The sequence below is a fragment of the Euphorbia lathyris genome, chromosome 10 (assembly GCF_963576675.1).
Source record: "Euphorbia lathyris chromosome 10, ddEupLath1.1, whole genome shotgun sequence".
Taxonomy (NCBI): Eukaryota; Viridiplantae; Streptophyta; class Magnoliopsida; order Malpighiales; family Euphorbiaceae; genus Euphorbia; species Euphorbia lathyris.
Genome location: NC_088919.1, coordinates 54,565,790 through 54,579,390, shown reverse-complemented (window position 1 = coordinate 54,579,390; position 13,601 = coordinate 54,565,790). Strand labels below are relative to the sequence as shown.

Here is a 13,601-nt window from a genome sequence, read left to right as displayed (position 1 = left end):
TTGAAAATTGCAAGCCAATATCCACTCCTATGGGCACTGACACTGTCCTTTGCACTGACGAAAATGGTAAGTCAGTAGACAGCAAATTGTATCGAGGTATGATAGGCTCTCTACTTTACTTAACAGCAAGTAGACCGGACATTCAGTTGTCAGTATGCTACTGTGCTAGATATCAATCTAACCCTAAGGAATCTCATTACATAGCTGTAAAAATAATCCTTAGATATTTGCAAAGCTTAGTAAACGCAGGTTTATGGTATCCCAACACTCATGGTTTTACACTCGTTGGATACACTGACGCTGACTATAGACGAGACAAGCTTGAACGAAAAAGCACCTCTGGAGGTTGTCACTTCTTAGGAAGCTGTCTTGTATCCTGGTTCAGCAAGAAGCAGGCGTCAGTAGCCTTGTCTACCACTGAAGCTGAGTACATTGCTGCTGGACACTGTGTTGCTCAAGTCCTATGGATTAAGCAACAGCTTGAAGACTATGGTGTTCAAACAAAGACAATTGAGGTCAAATGTGACAACAAAAGTGCAATTGATCTATCAAAGAACCCAATTCAGCACATCAGGATGAAGCATGTCAGCATAAGACATCACTTCATTAGAGACCATGTACTCAAGGGTGAGATAAAGCTGACCTACGTCCCAACGGATGAGCAGCTTGCGGATATCTTCACAAGGCCACTGGCTCGTGAACAGTTCAGCATACTGAGAGAAGCCATTGGTATGTTTAATCCTCTTCAGTAAATTCCAGCTCTTAATATAGATTCATGCTGAGTGAATTAACATGCTGAATGATGTATTATTTGCTGAGTAAATAGATGTATGCTGAGTGTTTAATGTTAAATGAATGAATATCACATACTGAGCAAACATTGGCACCGAGTAGTTATCTCAAACTGAGAAATCATCCGTTTATATAAAACTGACCGCTCAGAATATAAAACGCTTAGTATTCTAAACGCTGAGTATAAGATCCGTTGCATTTAATGCTAGAGCACGCGAATAGCCACCTAGGATGATGTATGCGCCGAATGTGGCATAAAAGCCAGGATCATTGTCGGTTGACAATCCCAAGGCAAAACTAACACATGGATTCGATAAGATCCACTTTTCACCGCTATAAATAATGGGCAAATCCCCATTTTTATCTCTTTACACTTACCGAATTCTCTGGCATAATCATTTTTCTCTCTAAAAACTCTCAAGACTTCCAAATCCCTCTCTGAAACTATGACTAAGGTTTCCGTGAATATCTCCGGTGCCGGTCACCCTAAGACCAGTTCCGATGAACCTTCTAGGCACTCTACTCCGCCTGGAACTACTAAGGTCACTACACCGAGCAAAGGCAAAGCTGGCCAAGCCACCTCCTCTAAGGGAAAGCAAACCAAGGTGAGAACCTACACTAAAGTCTTCGAAGACGTTAGAGAATGCAAGATAGACTTCTCAAGATGGTTCTCTGAGGATTTTGTAACAACCGAGCAACCATTCTGTGAATGGATATCGAAGAATGGCTGGACCAAGCTGTTCTCCATTAGAGATCCCACTTACCCTGACCCAGTAAGGGAATTCTACCATAACTTGTGGGTTGCTGACGATAACCAGGACTACCTAGTAACTGTGGTAAAAGAGAAAACCATCTTTATCAACCCTACCTACCTTGCCAATTTGCTGAAATTGAAGAATGAGGGAACCAAGATGAGGAGAACTAGTGATCATGAAGGAACTGGGTATGAAGCCACCTTCTGCAAGCCCCCTGGCCATTCTGGAGAAATCTCAAGTTCATCAATGGGCCAGCACCAAAAGATGGCACACTACCTGCTGACCAATTACATCTACCCTAAGATTAATTGCACCAGCTCAGCGACAAATTTCGAGCAATGCTTCATATGGCATATGTTGACCTTCAAGCCCATCAATATGCCAGTTTTCTTAATTGCTGGCTTCCAAAGGAGCACTGGAACTCTTAGGCTGGGCTCACTCATAACCAGAATCCTCAAAGACCATCAGATTGACCTATTCGAGGAAAATGAGGCCCAAGGCTCTGAGATCACAGTTGCTGCGCTGCGTGCCTTGAAGTATGACCAACCGATTAAGAAAGGCAAAAATGCTGATGAGGCTGATGAGGAGACAACTGTCCCAAAGAAGGGCAAAAGGACAAAGGCTCCAGCTGCCCGAAAAAGGAAAGATGTTGGGACTCCTTCAAAGAATGCTGAGCCTCAGGCCAAGAAGCTAAAGTCAGCTGCTCAAAAAGGTCAGGAGAGACCTAAGTCAGCTCAGAAGGGAAGCAGACAAGATGAGCCTGAAACAGAAGAAAGAATGGATGCTGATGAGCAACCTCTGAAGAAGAAAAAGTCTTCTGTGCTGACCCCCATTGATGCTATCCCCACTGACTTCATTAATCCCAGTGACTCTCACTTCACATAGTGTCAGGGAACTGAAACTGAGCATCAAGAAGATGATGTACAACTGGATGATCAGTTCATCACTCAAGTGGAAGAAGAATTAGATAACGAAGATCAGGATGATGAGGAAGCAGAAGAAGAAGAAAGCAGTCAGGATGACACTGAGGAGACAGCTAGTGAAGAGGATGCTGCTGAGCCAACTAATACTGAGTTAGCTGCAGATAAAGAACAAGAACAAGCTGACCAGCTCAATGCTGATCAAGAAGAGACTTCTCCTTCTCACTCAGGAGAGTCTATCCAAGCTGACCTGACTCCTCCTCGCAGAAGAAGATTAGTAAAGGCAAGTCAGAAAACTGGCATTGACCTTCCTGTTCAAAAGCCGACTAAAGATCCTTCTTCTCTTAAGCTGAAGTTTTTCAGTAAGCAAACCCCCTCCTCTCAACAAGCTTCTCTTGAAAAGCAAGCCTCTGTTTCTTCACAAAAGGAACAAGCCGACTTGAATGCTTCCGCCAACTCTACTAGCCAAACCGAGCAAGTTCTCGTCAATGCTGTTGCTCCAAGCATTGTGCTGACTCAGAACATTCCTGTCCCTGTCAGCACTGACAGCATTAGGATTACTACTTCACCGACCATCACTCCTGCCGATCAATCATCTCTTCCAGAAAACCAAGTACAACTAGAAAACCCTCTTCCAGTCACTGACCATGTCATCACTCTGACTCCTCCACCAACTGGTCATACTGAGGAAACTAGGCAACCTAATGAAGGATCACTCAGCTATCTGCATGCCACCGAGTCTGGTAGACAACTCATCAACTCGGTGCAGTCATTAATCAAGGATCTTCATCAAAATGATGAACCTACTGCTGGGTCTACCAACAATGCATCAACTCAGCTGTCCCAAGTCACTCAACTTCTAAATGAAGTTAAAGGACTGAAGGATATGCTAAGTGATATGATCTTAATTCAATCACATCAGCCCAAGCAGGACTCAATAACGAAGATGGCTGAGCTCCAACTGACAACCGTTCAACATCTTAACACTCTACAAGGACAATTCCAGACCTTGAACACTCACTATGCAACTTCAGATGAAGTTAAGATGCTTTTTGCCCAGCTTCACACTGAGCAAACCAAGACCAACCATCAGCTGGCTTCCTACTCTCAATGCTCGGTGGAGCAAATTAGCGAAGCAATTCATTTGCTGAACCCGAATAAGCAAGAGATGGACACTGACCAAATGAAGCAAAATGAGATATTGGTTAATTCCCAAAGGATCTTCACCCATGTTCGTCATAACAATATCCAGCGTCAATATTATGACTCAGCCTTGCTGAAGACCTTTCATCAAGTTTTTGCTGCACTGTCAGATACAATTACTTGGGTAGGTAAGTCTCAAGCCTACATAATGAGCCTGCTCAGCGCCGCTGAACTCGGTATACCTAAAGAGGTCTTGGATGAAGGCGTTGTTGTCTTCGACGACATCAATGAAAGTGCCGACAAACTTAAGGAGCTGTCCGCCGTACTGACCGCCGCAGTGTTAACCAACTCCTTTAGAATTCCTCCTCCTCCCGATGCTGACAAAACGGGGGAGAAAGAACAAGCTAGAACTCAGCAGGAGGCTCCTAGAAGTAGTCAGTCTAAGCAAAAGAAGAAGTAGAAATAGGCTAGCTTAGTTTTGTACTTAGTCTGTAGTCTCTATGTTCATTTATGCTCATCTTTTGCTATGTATGCTGACTACTTTACTTCAATACAATACTTGCATCTTTTATCCAAACTTGAGTTATTTCATACGATGCTGAGTATTATGTTATTATGTATCTTCAAATACATCAACTATGTTTAATGCTTATAATACTTGTTGATTGTATCCAATGCTGATAATATGTTTGACATTGTCTTGTATGTTTATAAAACACTGTCTCATAAGACCTATTGAACAAAATGTTTACTCAGTGCTCTCTGAATGTTAAACCTTCCGCTTAATACTGAGTAAAATAGAATATGTACCATGAGCTGACCTATATCTGAAAACTGACCTTCGACTTACTCAGTCAGTAGCTCAACCCTGACGGGGGAGTTTGCTAAGTAATAATAGGTCAACTATCATGGGGGAGCTCAACACTGAGTTCCTCGCTGAATAGTTTTGCCAACATCAAAATGGGGGAGTTTGTTGAAACACCTTTCCACATGATTTTGATTTGACAAAATTATTTAAGTAAAATTAAATATATTCTAAACACACTAAGTTTAAATGCTTTGATTTATTTAACTAATGTGTTTGTTCAATGTTGAGTTAAATTGTTTATAAGACATAAAGACTAAAAGGCTTAAAGCCCAATACGGAAGTCAAAGCCCAAGTCAAACAGATCAAAACGACTCGGCCCGCGTATGCAAAACGCTGTCGTTATGTACAAAACGCAGCTCAGCGGAAGAAGGATCGAGAAGACCTTTGTTGAACAACTTTGAAACGAAGCTGCTGAGTTGAATCGACAAAGAGTACAAGACAGCAGCTGAGCAAGAACAACTTCCAGACAAAGTGTTTCCACTTTGGGTAAAGTTCAGAAGACACAGAACGCTGTCTAGTTGACCTTACCATAAATGGAGAGACATTCTGCCGAGCTGACTAAAAGCTGCTCAACACTGACCGAGGACAGAAGATACTCAAATTTGATTGGCCGAGAGCTCTGAGCAAGACTGAGTGACAACGACAGGAAGCCGTTTCCCTCCAACGGTTATTTCGAAATTCGAAATGACTGATGTCTCAGACGTCTCTATAAATAGGGTCTTTCAGCGCTTCATTCAACACAGAACTTTATCAAGCCATTACGCTGACCAAAATTCTACTCAAAGTTCTGCGAGAAAAAGCAAAGCAAATACTTACACCAAATTCTATATCTTTCGTGTAAAAGTTTAGAGTGATTATTCAATCATCTAAAGTGTCTTAGAAATTGTTGTTTAAGACAAATCTTTATCATTTCTAGAGATTAGAAAGGAGAGGCTGAGTACTCGGTTATAGTACTCAGCGAGAGATTAGGAGCGAGTAGAGGTATAGAGGAAGGTACTCTTGTTATACTTAGCTTCTAAGTTGTAAAAGGTTTGATGCTCTACCATTAAAGAGCTCAGTAGAGACACTACACCATAAAACCCCTACTGCAACCAAGTGAAATTGTTGGCTTAGACCCCTTTTTGAGTTGCAGTAGGCCAAAAATAGGCCAAATGCAACAAAAATGCAATTGTTGCGGACGCTCCTGTAGTATTATTTGTTAATGCAACAATTTGTAAACCATAGCAACAATTAACAATTGTTGGATATTTTTTAATATGTTGAAACAAATTTTTGATAAAAGCAACAAATTTACAAAATAATGCAATATGTAATTATTGGTGCATTAAATCTAATGCAACTAGTTTATTTAATTTTTGCAACAATTTTAATAGTTTCTGCAACACGAATATTGCTTCTAATGCAACATTTATATAACTGTTTGCAACAAATTTTATAATTGGCAACAATTTTAGTTCGATTTTGCAACATATTTAGTAGCTTTATGCAACATTTATAATTGAATTTTGCAACAATTGTAACCTGCATCTTTTTGTTGCATAACTTTTTAATAATTTCAACCTGTAAATTTTGATTAATTTCGGAAAGTGTAATATAAAATATGACAAATATATTTACAAACAATGGTCCAAGTCATACATACACAATCTCTTACAAAATAAGATAAGAGTATCATAATATATGTCCAATACATAGTTTTCAAATTCTAAAAAACCACAATCTTTCATCGATGTCACTCATTAGCTTCTCCTTTCCCCAGGCAGGTCCCTATGGACCAAAAAGCTCGACAGCAAGCCTCAACTCAGGATCAGCTAAGAGTATGAATGATTGACAAGCAGTATAAGACCTACATGACCAGAAATCATTTAAGTTAATACACTTTTTCAATTTCATTTCCAATAATATTACAAACAAAACATGACCCCAAAGTTTTGATGAAGGAATAAGCAGGGATATGAAAGATTGATGAAAAGATTGAAGATTTCCCTTGGTTTGGGAGTTCAATGATGCTAAAAGGAAAAGATAAGATTTCCTTCGAATCACACAAAATCAAAACGGACCGATTATATCCTCAGCAGCAGTTTGAACTGGCGAATCTGAAGACCAAAATCAAATGGATTGGCGATTATATCCAAATGTCAAACATACTAAAATGAAAAACACCACCATGTCTCTACTGCAAAATAGCAACTGTCAATCAGCACTGTCTAGGCTAAAATTAATCAACAGAACACAGGAGCATCTACTTTACTCATTTGCAATGCAATCTAATATGCTTCTAACAACCATATAACATTAACAAAATTACTATGATAAAAATGGATTTTGAACTACCATATAACATTCAGTCAGCTCTATCACGTGCAATTCATGGCATAACGTGCATTATCTATGTTAAATTGCGTGAGCAAGTCGCCATTATAAAGTTTCAGGAGCTTAATAAACTAAACTAAAATAGAGAGGTTCAATTACGAAAACCTGTAAATTCAGGTGCTTGAAATTATGTTTTCCCTATTTTATTGACAGGAAAATCAACAAAAGTCAAAAGAACAAAGAAAAAACCCAACTTATTACAACTTAAAGGTATGAACTTTTTCAACTTTTCATGTCTCATGCAACACACGACATACAAATCGATGATTATACGAGCTAAGGCGAACAATAAGTATTCAATGGTCAATACTATACCAATGCAGCAGCTGCCGAAGTGAATTAAAAATGCGAAAGTATGGTTAAGATAGAGGTTGAATTAACATACCATGTGAGTGTGTAATGTAAATGAGCTTGCGGCATGATTGAACTATATCTGATTAAAGTATACAAGGCAGAGCATCCAGGTCCACCAGTTAGCCATAGTAAGAGAGGATCATGTTTAGGATTTCTTTGGGATTTGATGAAGTAGTAAAAGAGTTGCACATCTTCTGATTTATCAACTCCAATATATCTGATTCATAACACTAACTAATTCTTGATCCATCCTACTACACTTGTGTATGAATCTGCAAACTTTGAGTTCAACTGTAATAACAGAATAACAACCACAGATAACCAAAATCTTACCATTTCTGAGGATAACATTAATTGGATTGGATGTCTTAATTTATAAAACAATTAAGGAAAAATAAATGGAATGGAGACGTAGAGCAGTTGCATATTGAATATTGAAGGTAGACTAAATTAATTAAGAAATAGAAGGTAGACTAAATTAATTAAGAAATAGACAAATTAACATTTCAATATTTACTCATTGACAACTTCCTTAAAATGTGGACCCCAAAATACAATGAGCCATTTCATTATTTGGACATTTAAGTCCTTTTCAATTCGATTGGTTCCATAAGAGAAATCCAAGGAGAATAACTGCTGGACCTGGAGGACTTCTTCGTAAATGTAATGATCACTCTCAGGTTGATTAACAAATGCAAATAGTTACTTCATCGTGATTGGGATTGGGAGGTTAAGTTAATTCATTCTTATAGAAAAGGTAAGAGGCCTAAAGGCTAATTAAAGAACAACAAGGCATGTTAGAGATCTGTATTATTCTACATTAGTTTTTTAAGTTAGCTTCTAACTAATTGATATGATAGCTGTAAATATCATTTGATTTTATGTAATCTCTTATCTTTTCCTAATGTATAGGAGGATTCTTTTCTCTGTTAGTCATTAGGGTCTTTACTTGTACTTCTATTTCTCTTGAGAGAAACCAATAAAATACAGAGTTTCTCCATTCTCTCTCTTTCTCTAAAACTTAAGTTACTATGATCAGACTGAGGAACAATTCCCACTCCGCCAAGCTCTAGTGATGTGTCCAATACCTCAACTGAACTGGTCTAGTTCCATACCTCAACGAAGTGAAATATGAGCATGTTGACCCTTAACTAAATGTCAAGTGAGCAAAAATTATCAAAATCAGTTGTTTAGGAAAAAAAGACACTCTAAAGAGACACAAGACATGTCATGTTCAGTACTGTAGCAGTCCAGAACTTATTACCAGTTCTGTAGCAGAACATGTCATGTTCTGTAACAGAACATGTCCTGTTCTGTAGCGTACCTCTTGCACAAACCATTTCAGTATATCAGTATATTGGTAATTTCTTGGATACTAAATATGCACATGGCTTTTAATAGATACCAAACCCCAATAATACTCTCACTCCACTAACAGAGAGCGCGAAGGACTAGATACCCTTAGCACAGCACTCCTACTCATTTATTGACAATTTATATATGTGGTTATATAAACATGTTGATAGATAAAAAGTTTTCACAGCATAATCCTATTTTATATATGTGGTTATATAAACATATTTATATATGTACTCCCTGCCACAAACAAAAGGTAGTATCAAATTCTTCGCCACAAGTACACCAAATTTTTCCTATACATCAAAACAGAAGAAACAACTAGTATCTTTTAACTTAGTGTAATGAAATAATTCTCAGAACTAAACAAACTGGTAACTTGACAATCAAGCAGTGGAAAATTCTAAACCCAAATAGCACAAAAATTGATATAACTATGTACAAGCACAGTGTCGTCAATACCTGTACTATTGGTAGAGACTGGTATAGCATTGGAGAAAAAATGCCCACTTGATCATCTTCAGCCTCAATCTCTAACACAGAAAATGCATTGGAAAGGCCAACCATGTTTAAATTTGGTGGAAATAGGTACGGCTAGTCAGAAAAGAGAACGATCAAAATCAGGCAACATCTATCAAGACAATCCAAGCCTAAAATAACATCATACATTAGAACCAAGAAGACACTCAAAGCATGAAAAAAGGAAGGGCTGCCAGTTTGGAAGCAGAGAAGGTGGAGGGCAACGGTGACTCTGGTGAGTTGAGAGGCAACCTACAGATTCGGATTCAGCATAACTAAATTTGAATAAGGCACAAGAATTTCACATCGTATAAGCAAAATCAACATGCTTAGAAGCTAAAATAGCTGGCAAAAGCAACAAACCAAAACCAGAAGACAAACAACCAAGAAACAGAACACGCTAGAGTTTCTGATATGTTGACTCGCAGTCACTAACCTCTTGCACAAACCATTTCAGAAGCTCGCATTCAGCAATACCTTCACCGGTTTGCGCTAAAGGCACATCAACAATCCCACCGGCTGCAAGATCCGCTAATGCATGACTCGAAGAGAAATGTCCATTCACCTTGTATTGAATGTTAAACTTCAAAAAACGAAGGGAGAAAATAAATCAATAACCATCACAAATCATCTATAACCAAATACAAATCATGTATAACCAAATACAAACTTACCCGAGTTTAGATTTTGTGCAGAAGAGGTGGAGATGAACCAAGGAGGTGGAGGCGGCGGTGGAGTGGAGAGCGAGTAGGAAAAGCCGCTCCCTGTTTCCGGCACCGTGAGAAGTGGAACGACTGGAGATACGAACGACGGTGGGCGAGGTGGAGGTGGAGGTGGCGATGGAGTGGAGTGGAGTGGACTGGCGATAGAAGTTAGAACCCTAGAAAATAAGTAAAGCAGGAGATATACGAACAAGAGAAAAGATTCTACATCTACTACTTTTAAGATGAATTGTTTAAAAATTCTGATATTTGTTACATAATTAGTGAATGGTTAAGACATTTAATAATTAGTGAATGGTTAACAAGAAATAGAATTGGTTGAGATGGTTGAGATATTTAATAATCTATTATTTGGTTAGAGGTTCGATCCTCCATGTCCACATTTTAAAGAGTAAATGTTTTTTATTTTATTTATATATAAACGGGGATTACTCGTCGGAGATTTAAGTAAATGTTTTTTATTTTATTTATATATAAACGGAGATTAATTGGGGATTACTCGTCGGGGATTTAAGTAAATGTTTTTTTTTTATTTATATATAAACGGAGATTAATTGGGGATTACTCGTTAGGGCTTTACGGGTACGGGGATCCCCGCGGGGCGGGGTACCATTTCACGGCCCCACCCCGTACCCTTCTACGGGAACCATATTGGTCTCTGTCCCCGTCCTAGCCAAAAAACGGGACGGGATCCCGACGGGTACGGGTATTTCTTGCCCCAATTGCATTCGAAATTCAAATTAATTTGTGCAAAGCACCATAGAAAAGTAAAAATAAAAATTTATATAAAAATTAGAAAATTTCTTTTATAAGTTTATATATAATAAAAAAATTAATATTTAATATTGTATAATTGTTTCTAAAAATTAATATTATATAATTGTCCTTAAAAATTAATATTTATATATATTAATAAAATAATAAATTATTTTAATTGTAACATTATATATTTGTTAGTTTTCTTTATTTTTGTTGCATTAGATCACGTAAATGTCAATGCAACAATTATAATTTTGTTGCTTTAACGGTTTTACCTTATTTTTTTGTAACAATTTAAACAAATTGTTGGATTAACTTGCTTAAAAGCAACATGACAAGCAACAATTAATATTTTTGTTGCATAATTTTTTATAATTTTGCTAATTTGAAGATTATTGCAACAAAAATTATTGAAATACAACAAAATAAACTCATTTAATGCATCAATTTGCAAGCAACAAATTCAAATTTGGTTGCATTAGGGGTTTTATGGTATAGTGAGAATTCGAAAGCTCGGAACGTGTTCCGGGGACAGGACGTAGGCTTAGAGGCCGAACCTGGATAAATCTGTTGAATAACATCTTTCTAACCTTAAACTCCTTAATATATATATTGCTTGTTTAAACAAAACTGACCAAGTAAAGAGGTCACGCTGAGTTGTGTGTATTGAGTATCTGAGTTCAGGAATAGACTCAAAGTGCTATCTCCTGACTCAATGAAAGAAGCTGACTTAGTCACCAGTTGACTAAGCTAGTGTCTTATTTACTCAGCGCGCTATGTAATCCTTTTTCAAAGAAAAAGAAGTCAGCCTAAGCGTACTTAAATTTTAAATAGTTCCTATCCCCCCTTGGAACTAACTTGTTACGTTATAAGGGACCAACATAAAGGGCCACATTATATCAAGTTACATTATGTTGCGAAGTTAGCATTCCCCGCAACGAATAATGCTGCTGAATATGAGGCCTTAATATTGGGACTACGCCTATTAAAAGAGATCATGCCAGAGCGGATTGTGATCTATAGCGACTCTAAGCTGATGGTCAACCAGGTGATCAAAATTTTTGAGGTGAAAGATGAAACCCTGGCCAAATATGTAGAGGAGGTCAAGAAGCTATTAAACTACCTCAAGATAAAAGAAACCAAGTGGGATCTAGTCCATGTGCTTTGGGGATCAAACACGGAAGCGGACCACCTGGCTAAACTGGCTTCTAGCAAGGATCAGTGGGCAGATCTACAATGCCCATTCGAGGTGAAAACGAAGCCGGCATTCGCCTCAGAAATTGTAGCTTTTCTTACATCCGCCGATCATCGATCCGCCAGTATCTCGCAGACAGAACTTTGCCTCAAGACAAAGAAGAAGCCCGATGGACGGTAAGAAAAGCATCATACTTCTCCATAATAAATGATCATCTATACAGAAAATCTTTTGGACAACCTTGGTTGAAGTGCGTGATAGCAGAAGAGGGACAACAGATCCTCAAAGAGTTGCACGAAGGTCCTTGCGGAGCCCATGAAGCATCCGCCTCCATCGTAAAAAAGTCCAGGCTGGCAGGATTTTATTGGCCCACAGCGGAACTTGATGCTCAGAAGCTGGTAGAGACCTGTCACAATTGCCAGGTTCATGCGAATGAATCTCACATAGCTAAACACCTACAAAAGCCCATCATTGAAGGACGACCTTTCGCCATTTGGGGAATCGACATTGTTGGTTCTTTTCCCCCTACCAAGAGACAAAGGAAATACGTGGTAGTAGCTGTGGACCACTTTACGAAGTGGGTAGAGGCCGAAGCTGTCTCCACCATAAACGCAGAGTGGATGGTCGAGTTTGTCAGGGACAATATCGTTGGAAGATTTGGGATCCCTCACATGATTATCACTGATAACGGGACGCAGTTCAATTATGGAGAGTTCAGAGCATTTTGCGAAAGCCAAGGCATCCAGAACAGGTTCGCCTCTGTTTACTACCCCCAGTCCAACAGAATGACTGAGGTTACAAACCGAACGATCATCAAGGGCATAAAAAAGAGATTGGGGGAGCATAACAAAAAGTGGGCGGATCAACTAATGAGTGTTCTATGGGCATACAGAACCACTCCTAGGACAACAACAGGTGAATCACCATTCGTTCTTTCCTATGGCGTAGAAGCAGTGATCCCCATAGAAATTCAAGCTCCTAGCGACAGAATCATGCTCTACTCTGAAGATAAGAATGATCAAAGGTTGAGGGAAAGTCTTGCTCAACTGGAAGCAAAAAGGGAGAAAGCGTATACACGAATGGTAGCCTACAAGCAGAGGATCGCAGCCTATCATGATAGACACGCCAAGCTCATGGATCTAAAACCAAGAGATCTAGTACTTCGAAAGGCGGACAAAATTCAATCTGCTGAAGGCAAAGGAAAATTGGGAATCACCTGGACGGGACCATACAAAATAGTCACCAAAATTGGACCCGCCACTTTCAAGATCCAGGATACGGAGGGAAACATTCTACCGCGGACGTAGAACATTCAGAACCTCCACAAATATTTTACCAGAGAATAAAATGTAACCAAGGTCTTGAGTACTCTTTTTCCTTTAGTAAGGTTTTATCCCATGTGGTTTTTCTTATTAAAGGTTTTAACGAGGCTCACACATAAGACCAATTTGTTGTAATAAGGTGAATCACCATTTAATAAAGAGAAATTTTCATCTTGCAAATTCTTAAAGTATTTTTTGCAGCAATATAAATATTCCAGATTCAAAAAGGGGGAGGCAACAAACGCATTCCCACAGTAGAATAATGCTATCATGGCATAACTACTTTCTCCTCAAAGATAGGAGAATAATCTCAACGACGGATCAATTCACCTCAAAGATAGGAAATAATTGATCACCGTTGGAGGTAGAGTTGAAACATTTCTCAGACGTGAGATCTTTACACTCTCAAATACTCTTTCCAAAGAAGAGTTTCAAGTCCCAATGGCGTATCGACTCACCTCAAAGATAGAAAGCAAATCGATCGCCTAAGGCAGCTTAACTTCCTCAAAAGGAATAAAAGCTT

At 38.7% G+C, this 13,601-nt stretch overlaps 1 long non-coding RNA gene across 4 annotated transcripts; it reads right to left on the bottom strand.

Annotated features, from left to right (window-relative positions):
* Positions 1-6,047: 6,047 nt before the first annotated feature.
* LOC136209628 (uncharacterized) lies at positions 6,048-10,000 on the bottom strand. Of its 4 annotated transcripts, none has more exons than XR_010677612.1 (4): positions 9,755-10,000; positions 9,517-9,663; positions 6,539-9,155; positions 6,048-6,324 (listed from the first exon to the last, which is right to left on the bottom strand). It is a non-coding gene; the product is annotated as an uncharacterized lncRNA (long non-coding RNA). The 4 variants fall into 4 exon arrangements; XR_010677611.1 differs by having other exon boundaries at positions 6,048-6,654; positions 7,237-9,155; XR_010677610.1 differs by having other exon boundaries at positions 6,048-7,496; positions 9,024-9,155.
* Between the last annotated feature and the right edge of the window lie 3,601 nt (positions 10,001-13,601).